Here is a 19,979-nt window from a genome sequence, read left to right on the forward strand (position 1 = left end):
ATTTTTGTTCTCCATTGAGTTTGTTACTATCTCAACATTAGGGGCGGACTCCTTCCCTTTGGGCTCCCATAACCACAACAAATGTACTTACCAAAAATAGTAGTTTTCCTTACTGAATTAGCCACAACTTCAGAACACTCTTACAATGTGTTCTGTAATCTTTCATTACTTTGTCAATTTCTGGATCTCCTTTGAACGTGAGGCCATCTCCAAGATGGTTGAGCATAATAGCAACCTCTTCCTCACTGCCAAGATTGCTACTAGTGATTAGATATTTACGCAGTACAAAAATGTCCCTCTGTGAATCCTATTAAAAGATAGAAAAAATGTTCACAGCCCAAAAAGATCTAAATTCTTTGATATATTAAAAAATAGAACTGAGAAAAAAAAAATGGTGATAGAAAATAAAAAATATAACTTTCACTATTCATATAGATCTGGCTGCACACATAAAACCAATTACATAGCCTCTATAAATAGAGGATTTCCAGCTACAAAACTAGTAGAGGAAGGTTCTAGGCTTTTGACAAGTGGATGGTTGCATGAGGCATAAGACTTAGTCCACAGGGAGATGTGGATTTCTACTATTCAGATTTCTAGGAGTATATAGCTGGCACTGTAGTTCGGTTTGCTGGAAAATAGGGAAGGAGAGTAGATCACTAAATAGAATTTTAGTTTGGTTACAACAACAATTGACATGGTCAGAGGAGGATTATTAATTTTCCAACAGAGATGTCAACTCTAATTTTGTCTATCTCTAGAATTTTATCTCTGATTTTAAAGATTTTTTTGGGTTGTATTTTTATATAGTTGATATCTTAAAAAGTATTTGTTGACTTTTGGAGAGTAATAAAATATCTTAAAATACTCAAATATCAAGTGGCTATTTTAAAGTGTCATTTGATATCCACTCAAAAATATAATAATAATTATTTTCTCAAATTTTTTTTTACTTAGCTATCTCTCTGTCCAGATTGGAGGGAGAAAAAGAACTTGATGATGCTGCTGATAGCATTTCTGATGGTTGGGCTCCCTGTGAGCCAACTACCAACCCCAAGGACTTCTGGGGTTCTGATGATAAAGATCCTCCCTCAGTTGGTAGTGCTCTTGTAGCCTGAGGGCTTTATAGTTTTGTTAATGTTTTTTTTTAATGAATAGTTGTCTTATCCAGCTTCATGCCGAGTGAACTTGTGGGGTGATCTTGTATCCCCTGACTCCTTTTTTTGTGGATATGTATCTTTAATATTTAATTTATAGGAAATGTCTATTCATAAAAAAAATAAATTTTCTTTTACTTGTGAACAAATGTTTTTATAGTAGTGCATAAATGAACCAATTCTCAACCAAATAGCCTAAAAAATGATTGACTATTGGTACATGTGATAAGTAGGAGATATTGGTACATGTGTTATCATTTTTGGGGCTCCTTTAAAATCAGTAATTGGTGAAATATGTGGTTATTGGACATTCAATTACTAATCATTTTCTCCTATAAGGATCGAGACCGAGTTAGTCATCTTCATTGTTTTCATTTTTGCAACTTAACTTTACAAAATTATTGATTGTTGATTAAAGAATGTGTATTTGTAATCATAGCATACAAAAGTTGATTTTTTAAAATTGTAGAATATTTAAGTACAATACCATTAAGTACCTATCATATTTATTTTATCATTTAACCATAGATATTAGTTTATCTTTGATCTCCCAAAGTACAAATTTTAATTGATAATAGCTGTTAAATGCTAAATTTTCCATTGTGTTGAATCAACATACAAATATTTAAGAACTCATGCGTGTATTTAGAAATTATATGTTAGATTCTATGGTTTTTCCTGAACTATCAAGACAAACTTAATCTTTTGAAACTAAAAACTAAAAACTAAATAAAGTGGCAAATGCTACTAAAAGAACGATTGGTGAAAGATAATCTTTTAAGTTGTCAAACACTTTAGAAATTCAACCTCATACGCTCAACATTCTAGCATAGGTAGAATGCCTACGAACATAGTGGCATGGTGAGTATTTAAAACTTAGTGGTAGCCTCACTAATGACCATTTGGTTGTAGGCATAGGAATGGAGAATAGGAATGCATATTGGGAATAACAACTATTTTTTGGAATGGGTATAAGCTCATTTTAGAGGCAAAATGAGAATATATATTCATATTCTCTATTCCAATAGAAGAACCAAACGGAAAATAGAAAACATATTCCAAATTTTATATTCCTATTCTAGAAACCAAACAACCCTAATAAGTGTTTCAACCACTATTATAAATGGATCACCCCAACCACCAAATCATTTTTAATTGAAAAGAAATGTGGAAAATATAGAAATGACATCTAGTAAACATTATGTTACAAAGAAAATACCAACCACCCTTTAAATAAGTACATTTTGAATAAGAAGGAACAAATACCCATATCACCAAGAAAACTTGACATTCTTACTATAGAGCGTGATATAAGAAGGTAATATACCAAAAACTATACAAGAAGACCACCTAACTAGCCTAAAAACATACATTTCAAAAGAGAATAGATCCACATGCTCAAGTCCTCATACAACTTACATAAATTACAAAAATGGAAAAAAAGAAGAAGGAAGAATGTGGTAGAAAAAACTAATCTTACGCTTTCCAACATCAACATTATCATGTTCAAGTGGAATAAAGTCTTTCTTTAGCCACTAAGAACTTGTAATAGTTTTGGGTTGTACTTGAAAGACTAGAGATATTGTAATATGAGGTTATTGAGCTTGTTGTTGTGGCATGACCAAACTACAAATTCCTTTAAACTACTTTATTGTGCATTGTACTTGATAGGAATGCTCTCTACTCCATGGTTTCTTCTATCCTTCATAACATCCTTCCATGATCATCATACGACAATCCATACATGATAGAACATAACATACCATTGAGGAACCCATCAATAATAATGCAAAAAAAGTTAATGCAACCTCCAAAATGGAAATCAACAATATTTATAAATTATGTAGATAAATATTTTTCAAGTACTTAAGATAATGAGACTCTACAAATAGGTTAAAGCCTAAATTTTCATCATTGAGGGATCCTATTGAAAGTCAAAGTAAATTATTAGAAATATAGAAAAAAAACCATGAGGAAAAGTCATTGGATTTCCTATGACCCAATATTTGTTGAGGATCAAAACAATGTCATCTTATATTTCTAGATAAAATAGATTGAAGACTTAACTTCTCATAATTAAGAGGAGAAATGCCCCAGTGCTCTCAATGATTTCCAAGGATGGAGAGGCTATACTCTATATAAATAATAGCTTCTACATAACAACAAGATATCCCTTGAACTAAGAAAATAAATAAACCCTAACCTCTTATCAAATGCACATACAAATGAGTGGTTATAGCTTGAGACACAAGAAACTCATAAACCGTAGTAGATAAGAATAGACCGAGACCCACATAAGTGTTTTTTTTTAAAGTAAAAAATGTGGACAACTATTAAGGAAAAAGAATTACATTTGTGCAACTAAAAATAAATCATTAAAAACACACACACACACACACACACACACACACACACACACACATATGTATACATATGTATATATATGTATATGTATACATATGTATATATATGTATATGTATATATATATATGTATATCTATGTGTATATATATATACATATACATATATATGTATATGTATATATATCTTTACATATGTATATATATACATATATATATATATATATATATACACATATATATGTATACATATATACATATACATATATATACATATATATACATATATATACATATATATATGTATGTATGTATGTATGTATGTATGTATGTATGTATGTATGTATGGGAGAAGAATCTTCAAGGAAAAACCCATCTTTGACACTTGATTATCCTTCCATGGGTATGCGGGATGCTCAATAAAAACAACTTCAATCTTTGGGGTGCAGGTTGAACTAGGTGGAGTGGTGTGGGACCTCGGTGGGGGTTTTAAGGAGATGGTGGGATGTTTGCAATAATGGTCTAACCTATTGTACGTCAAACCCTCTTCTCTTTCCTCTCTTACTCTAATCTTGAATATATTTGATTCAGCTAGAGGTAAGTTTTCCATCTCTATTCTTGATTCATATAATAATAAGAATATTTTGTGTATTGAAAACTCTCTTGTTGGGAAATTCATGGGACCCAAGCCGGACATAGAGGTGACATGATCCTTTGTGAGAAGGAAATATAGGGTTAAAGGATAGATGGATAGTTTGGCCATGCACAGGGGTTTCTTCTTTTCTTTCTTTTCCTATTTAGAGGAAATGTATTTCATTCTCTACAATGGTCTATTGATTATTGGGAAGGCCTCTCTGTCCATTGAGAAATGGGAACTAGGACAATAATTCAATGAATCCTTGTTTAATGTGGTCCTTGCATGGGGTTAGACTGGCCAATTTACCATTAGAGTTCTAGAAATATGTAGTGCTTGCCCTCGTTCACATCTTTTTCGGACATTGTTGCTATTATTATCAGACTATGTTGGACTAGTTTTATGTTGATGGATTAGTAGTATTGTTTTGAGACTATCAGACATTATGTTATGGATTTAGTGGTTATATGATGAGATCATTTAGACTTTACTTTTCATGTATGCATGATGATCATTACATTGCTTTCAGTTATTGTTGATGATTAGTTAGATGGTTTACTATCTCATGTGTTTTATTATGGATACTTACCCCATACTTGCATGTGTATGGTGTGCGTGTTTTCTTATTGTATGGCGTTCTGATGTGGTTAAGGAAGGGAGTCTTAGTCACCTGCTTAGTCGGGATCTACACGATGCACCACTTCCTACCATTTTCTATTTAGCTTAGCATTATATATATTGTATGTACATGCATATTTTTTCTGCAAGTTGTAGGTACCAGGTATCGACTTCCCTGAATTGCCAGGATGAGCGTACCCTATTATACTATCTCAATGATAAGAGAAGGGAGATAAATTCTCAAGTCCAAATCCCAAACCTTTAAGCCAATTTTCCTAGTGAGGTAGGACAAGTATCTAGATATTTTACCCACCGAATGTGTCGAATGACATAATTCATGATTTTAACCCTTTAGATTGATTTTGAGTGATTTGCTCTACGATGGGTTTTTATATTTTATCTTGGAGGTCTATGGTGAATTTTCTATTAATTAAGTCTTAATAAATAGATTTAATTAATAAATTAATTATTTGAGAAAATTAATATAAAATATCATGTTATTTGATATTTTGATTATAATTAATTAAATGAGAATTAATTGAGGAAAAATAATTAAATAAAAGAAAATTAGAAATTAAAATTAATAATAATAATAAAATAATAATAAAGTAATAAATAAATAATAATAATAAAAGTTATAAAAATTAAAATGAAAGTTATAAATATTTAAATAGAAATTATATTAAAAGTAAATTGGAGTTATAAGTTTGCATGAGAGTTAATGCACCTTTTCTATTTCTCATGTGTCAACAACACGGGGGTTAGTGCATCAATTAAGCACATGGTGTCTACAACCCTATGGCTCATCTAGAAGGTTGGAAAAGACCCATGCTTAGTTGGTGACACCTTCTAGCTGTTTCTAGAAGCATTCTAGATGTTTCCTGAGAGCTCTTTATATTCAGGCATTCCTAGAAGCTTAGAGATAGCGTTTGGAGTGCAATTGGAGCATTGGAGGACTCAAGAACTCTGAAGAAGGGAGGAGCTTGCTTTGCGAGCTTTCTGAGGAAGAGCAAATTAGCATCAGAATCTAGGTAGATTCTTGTGATTTTACTTATGCTATTTCCGCATCATGCATTCCCTGTCTTCTTCGTGTCTTCCATATGTCTTCTGAGGAATTTCCTATTTTTGTTGTATGCATTCTCAATATGGGTAGTTTAATTTATTTGAGAATTTTATATGCATAGATCTGAAAAGAACACGGGGCTAGGGTTTAAATTTGTAGCCAAAACCATTAGATGATTTATTGGATAAATATTGAGACCAAATAGTTTATAAGAATATTCTGAAAATTGTGTATATGCTCATTGCAAAATATACATGTTTATAATTTTTGCATCTGCATATATACATATATATATATACACATTGAATAATCGTACTTATAAAGCGCAGTGAAAATATATATAAAATCGCATTGCAATTTGTATGGAATCAATGTTTGAAAAAATGTTATTGATATCTTTTTTTAAAAAATATATAAATATAGGGGCAGATGGACTCATCCCCCACCCCTATCGACACCATTATGACCACTGCGGTATCGCAGGGTACTGCAAGATTGTACTGCAAGATCTCAGTGTACCTGCGGTCAGTAGAGTACCTACGACCTGCAGCGTACCTGCGATCCGCAGGTCATACATGCGCTGACGGTACTTACATCCCGTGTAGTTTGAGTTTCTTTTAAAAATGGACATTGTTAAATGTTATTTCATATATGAATTTCAACTTTTCAATGTTGCATTGTATTAAATTATTAAATGTTATTATATATGTATGTATTTATATATATATATATATGTATATATGTATATAAGTATATATATATATATATATATATATATATATATATATATATATATATATACTTATATACATATATATATATATATATATATATATATATACTTATATACATATATATATATATATATATATATATATATATATATATATATATATATATATATACTTATATACATATATATATATATATATATATATATATATATATATATATATATATATATATATATATATATATATATATATATATATATATATATATATATATATATATATATATATATATATGTATGTATATACATTATTAATAATAAATAATTGATATATTAATTAATCTTTGGAATTTAAAGAGAAATACTTTAATAACAAGTTATTTTATAATGTTGAGCAATATAGATTCAATATAATCTTTAATTTGGAAAGATGAAAATGAAAAGAATTTCAAATATTATTTTGAAAATGATGGGGGTCTAAATGGAAATATAAGAGACATTTAGAACATTTAGAAAATTGAGTCTAATGGTTTTTGGGTAGAAACTTTTATCTATCAATACAAAAACAAGGGTTAGGTTAAATGTGAAATTTCTCCACTTGATATTTAAATTGGGAAACATAAATCGAGACTTTTGCATTTAAATTCAAGTTTGTAAATTAGCAAAACCAAAACATGTGTTTGCTTTGTGTATTCTTTATGCTATTGTTTTGGGTTTTGGGTTGACTAGTGTTGACCAATTATAGGACGTCTACCAGAGGCTTGGGGGATTATGTGATTGTGATGTCATGATGATGTTTTAATCTCAATCTTTATAAACCCAACCATGGTTATGTGATGGAATGCTCTATGTATTGGATGTGATTACTAATTGTTATAGTTGAGATTCTTATGTATGAGACACTTGACTTAACCATTATTTTTGGTCATCGATCAGTTAACCTTGGTTATTTTCTAGTCGCCATGATGGGACTGAAATGTGGATTTATTCTTGATGATGTCATGTTGTGACATGTTTGACTCAACCATTTTTGGAGTCTTCGATCAGCATGATTGAGATATATTTTAGTTATTGAGAACCATTGGATACTTTGATTATCAGTGATACTTCAGTTGCTAATAGAGAGCTGTTGTGTTCATGATTTTCTATGGATGTTTGCTCATGGAGATTTGATGCTTTTATGCATATTTGATGATTTTATTATGGATTATCTTTTGTGATTTTGAGATTTATGATTCCATGAGCTTAGGGTAGGATATCTACATGTAGTGATGGGAAGTGGCTTGCAATGGGGGCTGGGGCCCTAAGAGGCTGCAAGGGTAACTCATTGTAAGTTGGATTAATAAGTGATAACATACACACCTAATACTAACTGAATGAACCTAAAAAGATAAGTGTTTTGTTCTCGCCCATACCTTGAGTGCTTGTACAGGCTAGGATGGGAGTAGTGAGAACGCATGGTTGTGACCTTGCATTTTGTAGTATGCCTCGTCAGTATGAGAGGATACTAGTGGCCGCATGAGATCAGTATGGACTCATGGAGTTTAGCTAACTACCAGGGTAACTTGTACGTGATAAATGCGATGACACTTTCCCGCTTGCATAGTAGGTTCCTACATGTCATAGTGTGCCTCTGGGAATTAAATGTTGGACTTGTGTCTAGAACCTTTGAGTTAGTATACTTTTAGGATTCCTAGACTTATAGAGATTTATGCTATGTGATTTTTGTTAGCCTATTTGGGACTTGAGATTATCTCCTCAGCACGGTGGGTGTGGACCACTTAGGTACCACGCGGTCGGGTGGTAGTGTATTTTCCACTCTTATCATTTGAGATTCATTGAGACATCGTGGTCGATGCATCCTTCATGATGGTAGATATGTATCCTTTCATTGATGATTAGCATATGTTGGATGATGTTATCTTATGCTTTAATTTTCATGTTAGATTACTTTCTACATATGATATAGTATATGTTAGGAGTGAAATTCCTACTATGATAATACCGATGATCTCTTCAGTAATTTGGAATGTTATGCACGGAGGGATGATTAGGATCCACGATGATCTAATGATGCTATTAATGGTTGGGAGGAACCGTGCACTTAGTTATTATGTTTAATCTTTATGATGGATGTATATGTCTTCTATGATGATGTATCATGTGTATCATGTGATTATCTTTACTTTGATGTATCATGGATTGGAATAGGGTGATGTACCATATTTCACATATGTATATTCTTTTGGGCTTGTCATACCTTGTGACATGTACAGAGGATGAATAAGTATTTGAAATGTAATGAATAAACATTGGACTTATCATTATTATTTCATGTGGATGTCGTACTAGATGGATTCATTAATGTTAGTTGTTTAGATGTAATCCAACGTTAAGGGATCTTAAAGAATGTAATTTGATATGTATGTTATGTTTAATTTTAGATGGACATTACTATTGCTTCCGTTACTGTGCATAAGTTATATGTGGTATTTACTTTCATGTTAAAAAAAAAAAAAATGCTACCAAACTTAGTGAAATTCTAGGTTAATTCTTTGGATCCCTTGGCGGGGCATTACAAAATAAGCCATTTAGTAAGGTCGCATAGATTCATTTGGATCACTTATTTCTATATATGGAACTATTGCTTTGAGTAAATGCCTTATTTTTGCTAAATTATATGTGGTTTTGTTTCATATCAAGACTGATATATCATTATCCAATTTACCTTGGAAACTTGAACTAAAATTTTATTGAATTTGAATTGCTTCTTTTGTTTGTAAAAAATTGGGCCACCAAGCAAAAAATCCCATCGTAGGCTCTTACCTAGATAAAAAACAAGGCCTAGAAGGAGAAACAAAGGGAGGGAATGGCCTTGGATTGGCTCTATGTACAAGACTCAAAGAATGATAACAATCATAACCATGGTTTGATTTTATATGGAAATAATCAACCTTGGGATGTTAATGGTCATAATTGTGGTTTGAGTTTAGATGGTAAGAATGAACATTATATTGGTTCTATGTCAAAGAAATACATAGTGTCTTTTATGGATCAGGGTTCAAACCATGTTCATGGCACTAAGCTTTTAGAAGGGGTTATATTTTTTTTAATCAAGTGCATCCAGAATTGATTATGGGCTTGTATAATAGGGGTTCCCCTACCACTAACACTTGTAGCATGGTATTAGCTTGTTTCCCTAGTGATAAATCTCCTCAGGGGGTTACTAACCCTATTCACTAGGCCAAAAAAAAATTAATTTTCCTAAGGATCACCTTGAATCCTAATGACATGGAGTCAAAAAAATTAGTCAAATCAAGAGGAACCTCATTGTTTCTTTTCACCAAAAATAAGAAAAAGAAGAAGACAATCCCATCGAAGCTATTAACTCATAAAAATATTGAAGACAATTGTGGATCATAAAAAATAGCACTTGGATAGGAAGCCTTCTAGATCAAACAAAAAGTGTGAATGTCTCCAAATGACTATTGATGGAGTGTAGAATATTTATGTCAGAGATGTGCTTAGTAAGCACATCCTCCCAAAATGAAGATTATCTTATGGAATATTCAAGGGTTGAATAACCCTCATAAACATGACCTTTTGGCCACTTTAGATAGAGATCATAAATTTGATATTCATCTTGTCCAAAAGAACAAAATGCCTAGTGAAAAGATGAGAAAACTTGGATTTTTGAAGAGTAATGCCAATCATTATAATAGATTTTTTTTTATAGAACAATGATAATATTTTTAATATTTTAACATGAGCTTCTAGTGGTATAGCTACTACATAGAATTAGAACATTATAGCCAACTTAGTTTTGTTAAAGATGATGTACCATACTAAATTAAAAGCACTTATATTTAGTGTTAGTTTAGCTCCTCTTTAGTGTGTTTGCATTGGTTCAATTTCTCCCTCTGTCTCCTAGGGAAACCTAGGGTAGGATATCATATCCTCCTTTATTTCCCTTCCTTTGTTATACAAAAATTGAGGTAGGACCTAAACCCTATGCATCATCCTCCTTTTTTCTCACTTTAATCTTATTTTCATGCTTAAATAATTATTTCTCACTTATCTATCTAAAACATCCTGACCAAATTGCACATTTGAGCCTAAGGAATTTCCTATCATCTATGCCTCTTAGGTTTGAGGTTGAGATCAACCTCAACTTGGGGTTGAGGTTGAGATAGACCACAACATGGGGTTGAGGTTGACGGAGACCTTAGCTTGAGACATTAATTTCTTGAAAAATTGATCTTATTTAAAATTTGGAATCTTCCCACTCCATTTAGTCAATTCTTACAAGATTTCATCTTTGAATCACTATAAAATATCATGATTTGGTTCATCTGGTAAGCTAAGGGCATGAATAACATTACACATGGGTGAGAGCATTCTTTGGTGGACATCATAATTTGACATAGATGAATTGAAAGGTGAAATCCAAAGTCTTTAGTGAAATAAAAAGAGTTCAACATTTAATCAAGAAAGCACTAAAAGCAACATTTAATCAAGTATTCATGACATCACATAGTTACAAATGGATTGGAAAGATACATAGATAAATTTATCTCTTGAGGTTTTGGTATGATTTTTACATTATTTTCATATCTATGCATTGCCTCTTCATATTCACATATTGGCATACACTCAAGAACACATTGATGTATTTATGTGCTACAATTTCACTCTCTAGGGATAGATCTTGGAATTTTACATTACATTTACATAGCTACTTGCATTCTAGATCCACATTTTAGATTCATGATCATATCACATTATAAATTTCTCTTAACAACCATTCATAGAGATGGAAATCACCAAAACAAGAGGTTGACTAAGGTGGATGTTTATTTTATTGACTCAAACAAATATGGAGCACTAGCCTCTTGTTGATGGTATGAGTGACTTGTGTGGTAAGTCAGTGATTGAATAGAATTAACTTCAATTGATGTTGAATCTTTAGTTTGCATCCATTTGATGGGACTAAAGAGGAGTTAATAATTTGAAAACCATTTGAGTGTTCCTTAGAAGCTTGCACTAGGTGTGTGGAGTCAGTAGCGAGATTACATCTAATAGAGTCTAAGTCCATCCATGATATCTTCCATTCATAGTAGAAGTAGAAATAAAGGTTAGATGCTTAATTTGGAGTTGAAGTGGAAAAGTTGAACTATATTTTCATTGCATGTTGTAAAGATAAATCTTTAGAAGTGCAAGAGTTGATATCCATTGAATGAATAATAAAGTCCCTTTGTGATAACCAACATATCGCATCATAAAGTTGAGCGAAGTCCACGATTAAGACTTGGAACATTGAAGTCATAACATGATCTTATTTTGCAAACTTAGCATGAGAGATAACCTTATATCAAGAGAGGATTAAATGGTTGGTGTTTAATCTTGAAACATCAAGTATTTGAGTCTGCATGTTGTAGTGGAACAAAACTCACATCGACAAGATGCAACTAAAATTAGGTTAAAGTTATTACCATATAGAGCATAGTTTTATTTCAGAGATGCAATTTTCACTACTCTGTATTATCTAATGACAATTCCTAGTTCAAATATCTAGATGATCCATACAATCATAACTAGAAATCCTTCTAGGAATCTCATATCAATGTGAGTAGAAATCTAAATACATTGATGAGGGTCAAGTTGAATATCCCTCTACCTAAAGTTCTCAAGACTACTTTCTGAAGCTTTTCTTGAGTGAAAGCATTACAAAATGTCTACTTGTACTTTTCATATTCAACATGTTTCAAAACATCCAACTTTAATATTTCATTAAGTTTGGAATTGAAAAATTCAATTCACAATTGGTACCAATTGTTCAAGTTTAATTGCCACATAAAGTATGTTTGCTTAAAATTTGTCACAAATTGTGACATGTTACTTTCGTACATTAACTTAATGGCAATTTATTTAAAGCTATCAATCATAAAAGATGTTGGGATTTTTATAGGGAAATAACAATCTCTTGTAAAGTTCCTTCATGCACGGGATTTCTTCTTGAAAACATTAATATATTATTGCTCTTAAAATCGATTCCATTGATTTTTATAGCAATTGAGATGACACCATGAACCTTGAATAATAGATGTTTAATAATCAATTTATTTTATAAAAATAAGTAAATGTGAGCAAATTAAATTATAATTAATTTTTTATTTACATATAATAAAATAAAATAAAATTTTAAATAGACTAAATAAATATTATTTACTTATATTTAATTTATCATATATAAATAAATAATTATAAAAAAGTTCTATCTAAAAAATTCTATTATTAAAAACTAAAATAACATGAAAAAATCAATAACGATAAGAGAAAAAAAAACTAAAATAATGATTAAAATTAACAACAAAACTAATTTAAAAATGTAAAAAAATACTAAAATAATTTTAAAAACTAAAACCAAATCAATTTAAAAAGTTAAAAAATAAAACAATTTAATAAATAAACTAATTAATTTTAAAAACTAAAAACTAAATCAATTTTAAAAACTAAAAATCAAAATTTGATTTTCTAAAAGAAAATATAGGTTAACTTTCTATTTTAGAATCATATGCTTATTTAAAAAAAAACAATGAAAAAATAACTTACAATTTTTTGGCAAGAAAAAATTATTTCCAGGAATAATAAAGCCTATTAGCTTCTTCTTTTTTCGTGCTTTTCCTATATGTTTTAAACAAAATTTTGAGCATCTTTGACACATTATTGATAAAATCTTTTGAATTTTTTTATGCAAGTCTTTCAATAGTGGTCAATGTGCACTTGGAGCTATAATTCAACAATGATTAAAAAATACAATAGATGCATGAACTATAAATTTAGCTAGTGTTTGCAAAATAAAAAATTTGAAATAATGAGCAATAGTTTTCAATGGTACAATAGTGTACCAAATAATTCTACTAAAAAATCTTGTAGAATATTAGAAACTATGGGGGGTAATCTTAGACTAACCAAAAATTGATATAATTGTCATACCCAAAATAATATATGGTTTGATAATCCAATATCTTCAAGCTACTTTTTTAATGGAGGTCTTCCATGAAATCATTTTACCTACCCCATACAAGAGCCCAAACCTTACAACTAAGAGCCAAGGCCTAAGGGGTATCCATTCCATCAAATTTACCCAGAGGATGATCCTGACCTCATCCCTTTTCATTGTCAAAGTTTTACATTCAACAAGACTAAATTCCTAGTGTACTCTTTGCTTTCATCTTCATTGGTAGACCAGGGACCTATTGACCCTACCCCCTTGTACACATAACTAAAACATGATAAAATAAGTAAAAAGGAAAAGTTGGCCTTGCATGATGCAACCTACAAAGTAGAGCTACTCTATTTCATCCAAGCATATTGTATACATAAATAGCTAGATTTCGCAACCAATTCACAATAGGATGTGCAAATCTACGTTTCCAAAGAAATGTTGGATGCCGAAATAACCTAGTGGCCATAGTACTAGCAGTGACTCGTGGAAATTTTCAACCAAAGTAAGAGTAAAAACTTGCAAATCAATTTGCAAACCTTGTTTAGGGATATGGGCATTGACTTCTTAGTTTTTGGCTTGAGAATGAGAATGGGTAATGGGATCTAGAATAACCCCAACTAAATGCATGCAAAACGTGGAAGCATAGACACAACATGTCGATTATTCACCAAATGCCTTGAAGAAGTGTGTTCTCTTGGACTGTTGTAAATATGAGATTGAAATATATAAAAAATGCATGGAAGTGATATATAGATCTAGAAAATTATCAAGGTTACAAGGAGACTTGGAGGTCTCTGATATTGTTTTGATTAGGTAAAAACAGGTTTTGAAAGGACCCAAAACCTTGTACATCAAATCAAAAGATATAACAATATAACGCCCAAATATGGCAGTGTGAGTCACCAAACAAAGATAGAGAAAAACCAACAAATTCCCACCACAATGGACACCAACCCTAAACAAAGGAGCTTAAGATTTAGATTTAGAACCTCCCTTGTGGGACCTCAAATTCTTATCTAGAGGAGGGATGGAGTACTTATATTTCTTTCCTTTTACTGCTATCCATCCATCCTCTAGCTTAGTCACATCATTCTGCCAATCCCTTAAAGAAACAAAGGAGTCCACATGGCAGACCGGAGAAGAAGTATCATCCAACAAAACACTGTCCCTAGGAGAGGCCAATTTGGGTGAGCCCAAATTAAAAACATTATATACTACAGGTCCAGAGACAACAAAAAGACTAGAGATAACAAACTGAAAAGGGACATCATTTAGGACAACAGGACTAGAAGTCTGGGAAGTAGGTCTCTGGTATTGTTATTGGTACTAGTATGGCTATTTTTCAAACAAGAGACAGGGGTACTTTTGGAGATGTCATTTTTTTAAAATTTAAATTTAAACTTTTTGAGAAATACCATAGGTTCATAACATAGTGCTTTGAAAACAAATTAATGAACATTTAAAAAGTATAAATATTTAAATTCAACATTAGAAATTTGCACATTTCATATCTCATAGTCATATGTGATTTCTGAATATCACATAAAATAATCATGTGTTTTGTATCAGATTAATTACGTATTGAAATTTAAATATATATAATTTGATGCTAAATCACTGATATGCAAATAAAAAACTAAATTGTAAACAAAATCTAAAGTTGTCTAGTATCTAATATGATGATAATACTATGTTCTCAATTCATTTTTAAGATAAAGATGTACAAAAGAATCCATTTTATAAATTTGAAAGCACATAAAATTTTGGAGACTCTGTCACAAAGTCTCCCACTAGCCTTTTCAAAGCCTCTATAAAAGTCTCATGAATGCATCATCTTAGTGGTGGGGAGATGTGTCTCTAGATAACACTAAAAACTATGCTTCCTTTTCCTCTTGAAACTCCAAAACCCTTCTCACAATGAAACTCCTTGTTTTTTTTTATTAAGGAAAACAAGTTTTAATGGGGCCCTGAAACCCTACAATAGTAAAAGAAAAATATAGATAAAGCACTTAAAGTATCATCAACATAAAAGCCATTGAAAAAACCAACAACCTCCCACAACAAAATAAGAAAAAATAGAAATAAACATGGAAGCAGAGCAAAAAAACCAGGACAGGCCCAAAAAGCTAGGTGAAAGGCTTAAGAAATTTCTTTGAGGATTTCCACAGCCTGAATCTCTAGCTTAGTCGTTCTTCCAACCACTTGTTTTAGTTCTTAAAGATCTTTCTTAGGTTCTTGGATGTCCTTTTTCTTTGTGTTGGATTTGGTTCTCTTTCTTGAACCATCCTCCGGAGTCTTATCCTTCCCATAGTTGGGAGATTGGTCATCCTCCTTACTGGCGCTATGTTCTTCAAGTTTTTTTATGAGCACCTTTATGTTTTCATTTAATTCTTTTAGAATGTTATAGCTTTGCTCAGCAATTCTCTGCAGAGTGCCATCCATAGTCTGAACTCTACTCTTCACTTCCTCCACTCTATTTTCCATTTCCTTTTCCTCCTCTGTTTTCCTGATCTGCATGCTACAATTATCCCTTTCTAGTCTACCCACTCTATATTTGAACTCCTGGATTTCATGGAAAGTCCATTTAGTGGTTCAATAACTATGAAACTCCTCGTTGTTTTCCATCCTTGTTTATTGAAAAACATGCAATGTATGTATGAGACGTAGTAAATCATGCATACTCTTGTTTGGAAAATTGTAATTCTTACATGTATTTTGTAGAGACTGCCAAATTTATGTCTCAGTTATATTTTGAGCATATTTGGATAATCCAAAATGCAAATATATAGGAGAAAAAGAGTGTTCCTTGCCGGTTGAAAAAATAACTATTTTAGTTGATGCTTAACATCAAGCCTTCCACAATAGTTACTATTGTATACATGGAGGGAAATTAATCAACAAGGATTTACAATATTTGTAGAAGGATAGATGCATATGAGCATTGTTTGGAACACATATTACAATGAAGGTAGTGAAAAATGTGTTTTTCCTTTAATGACAAAAGGAGCATAGCCATGTTTTGGTTAGGATTATTTTTTCATTCATGAAAGAAGAATGATTATTCTTGGTGGTTATTACTTATCAGTTATCTATACTCTTGATGATAATTGCCTCATGAAGTGAAAGTGTAGTTTTAAATATATTAGCAATCATCCAATGGAGGCAATGAACAATCATGATAGAAAAGTATGTTGGTGCAATTGATTTACAATAGCACAAATGATAGATAGGTTAATGCAATTCATGTAAAATGATCTTAACAAAGGGACTTTTCAATATGGAAGTTTCTTTTTCCCCTTGTTGTTGTCACATCAGGTATAGAATCAAACTTTGAAAATGTTTGGTTTGCTGGAGTGGATTTACAACAACAATATGTATGGGTGTTATATTTGGCACATTTGCATAGTATCTTATTAGGTTGTAAGGAACTTCTTTGAGACTTTTCTTGTGTAGGGTTATGCCAAAAAAGAATCAAATTGGTCACAAATCTTTTTCTTTGAAGTGTTTTTTATCAAATTGCTAGAGGCAAACATAGTACAAGGAAATATGAAAACTATAATTGCTTCTAAATTGTTGAAAATTGTTAAACACATTTCATTTTAGAGGAGAAAAATAGATAGAAATATTAAATTTTGTGTTGCTTAGTTCTAATAAAAAAAATTTAATTGAAATATTTGAGCAATACAAATCCACAAAATCTGAAGAACACGTGCGTGCGAGAACTTGTCACAGAGAAGAAAAGACAAAGAGAAGGCAAGGGTTTGGCTCTGAAAATATGGAATAATATGTTATCAAACTGAAAGGATGAATGAAATTTACAACTGATTAATTCTTATAGAAGGAGATTGTAAAACCTAAAATGGAAATCCTAAGAGTTAAATGAAATTTAATAATTAATAATTAATAATTAAATGGTAATAAATGTGCATAAAGGGAAATATTAACAAGGGGGTAAAGGTAACATGATAAATTAAACTAAATTAACTCTTTACTCTAACACCCACCATTAAGATGAGCAAACAATATAGCTACAAATAATGCATGAAAAAGAAAGGAAACTATAATGTTGAAACCAAACTTGGGTCTCGATAACAAGGCTTGATGAGGTATTGGTGCAAGAGCACCTAGGTAGGCTAAAGGGTAGACCTAGGGCTTCTTTGGTGTTTTTGGCTTGTACTTATGCTAGCCACATCACTAGAGTAATAATAGGGTCAACTTGGTCCTAAGGTGAGGTTAAATAGGTTTGAAGAGTCCTACAATGCAATATTGCTCCTAATTGATCAAAAAGTGCTCATTTGGCTCCATAGAGCATTTTTGGGTTTTGAGGGGCAAATAGGATAATAAAGTGTTTTAGGGTCCTTATTAGGTGCTTTTAATCCATCTTAGGCTTTTTGGAAAGTTTGGTAGCAAGTAGAGAAAGTTTGCATAGAAAATTTGCAAAATTGCAAAAATTGCTCATTTATTGCAATTGCAACTTTTATGCAAAAAGAGAAACTTCTTCATGGGAGCCCTTCAACCACTTAAATTAGTTGGAAACTTACATTAAAATCCTATATAAGGTCTAACTCAACCTTTTCAAGAGGTTGGAAGAAGGAGAAATGACATTGTACAGAATGTAATCAACATTTTTCATTATTACAACAGTTTCTTGTTTTGAGTATTTTTTGATCTGCTTTATACATATTAGATTTAGGGTTTTCTGAGTTGGAAGTAATAGTGGAGGTTTTCCTTCATTTCTATTTTTATTTTGTGTGTTTTTTTAGAGGTTTTTGTGTGTTCAAATAAATTATCTTGAAAGTTAGCAAGTTGTTATTCTGAACTGGGCAGCCAACACAAAATGGAGTCTTAGGGCCATTTCCCACCATATGAAATGTATGACCTCTTGGGATTTGGAACTAGACTCTTTTTACATTATGTATGGAAAAGGAGAGACCATGGGAAGCACATAAAATATTTTTAGTGTGATGCCCTAGGCAAGCAAACCATGTTTGGTTAGGGATCACAAATCTAAAAAAGAGCATTTGGAGTGGATTAAAAGGCCTAATTCTTCAACCCAAGAATGTGGTGAGTAAGTAAATGGTGAGGGATAACTCCAATCTAGAGGAGGAGTCTTGGTAAGTAATTTAAAGAGGTTTAAAACCTAAACAACACCAAAATCCTTGAAACCCTCAAATTAAGCCTAAAATTGTGCCTGGGTTGTACAGACAAGTTGGGAGCTTAAGAGTTACAAAATCTTCAAGTACTCTAAAAAGGGTATCTAGAAAGGTGATTTTTTTTTTTTTGTTAAGGGATTTTTCAAAATATCTCAGTTTTAGTGCATTTGGAAGGCTAATTCTTGTAGCCTTTTTCCAAGCATTTGAGTACAAATTGACCCATGGATTACAATTCAAATAGGGTTTTGCACTTATTTTGGGTGTAGTATGTTGATGAGAAACCTAAGGAATGCCTAGGTATTCATTTGAATAAATGGAAAGGTCCAAGGAGCATTGGGATTATTTGTGTGTTTTTGGAAGTTTGAGCAATCTTGTACTAACCTATTGACGTGCACCAGTTGAAGTGGCATCTATTTGATAGAATCCTTAGAGGCATAGGGTGTGAAAGAAGCCCTATTTGATTAGATGGAAGACCTAAGAATACCCTAGAGAGCTTAGGGTTTGTGAGAAATATTGGTTGTCACATCAGAGTGGTATCAAAGCAAGTTAAAGATTTGGGAATAGTTGATGGATGTCTATAGCTACTGGAGAGTCAATAGGTGAAGACAACATGGTGACAAATTTATAACTAGCCAAGGAAGTTGATGAACAAAGGGAGAAGAATAGAGTTCTTGAAGAATCTCTAGTAGAGGTGAAGGTGAAACTAGATGCATTAGCTAAAGCAACTAGGAGAAAGGAAGAAGAAGAATTTGAGAAGGGTAAAGAGGTAGCAGAGGAGGATGTAGTCCCTAAACCTGACCCTATCTTGAATGAAGAGCCCTTCTCAAAGGCTATCAAAGCCTTAGGAGTAAATTCTTTGGAAGGTGTACCACTTTTCAGTGGAAAGATGGACATAGATGTAGTCATGGATTGGATAGATGGCATGGAGAGCCATTTTGAGTGTGAGGGGGTATTAGAGGCACAAAAGGTTAAAGTTTCTAAGTCAAGGCTTATAGGCTCAGCTCTAACATGATGGAAATATGTACAAGATGAAAGAATTAGCATGGGTAATACTCCTATAGCTAACTAGAAGGCTATGGTCACTAAAGTGAAGGAGAACTTCCTGCTTGAAGACTTTGAAATTTAGCTCCACAAGAGAAGGCAAGGATTGAAGCAAAAAGACCTATATGTGACCTATTATACTAAATAATTTTAGAGGTTATTTTTGAGATCCAAGAAACAAGAAGATAAGCCAATCAAAGTGGCAAGATAT

This window comes from Cupressus sempervirens, chromosome 2 (assembly GCF_028749045.1).
Source record: "Cupressus sempervirens isolate cs-2001-9-10 chromosome 2, ASM2874904v1, whole genome shotgun sequence".
NCBI classification, from domain to species: Eukaryota; Viridiplantae; Streptophyta; class Pinopsida; order Cupressales; family Cupressaceae; genus Cupressus; species Cupressus sempervirens.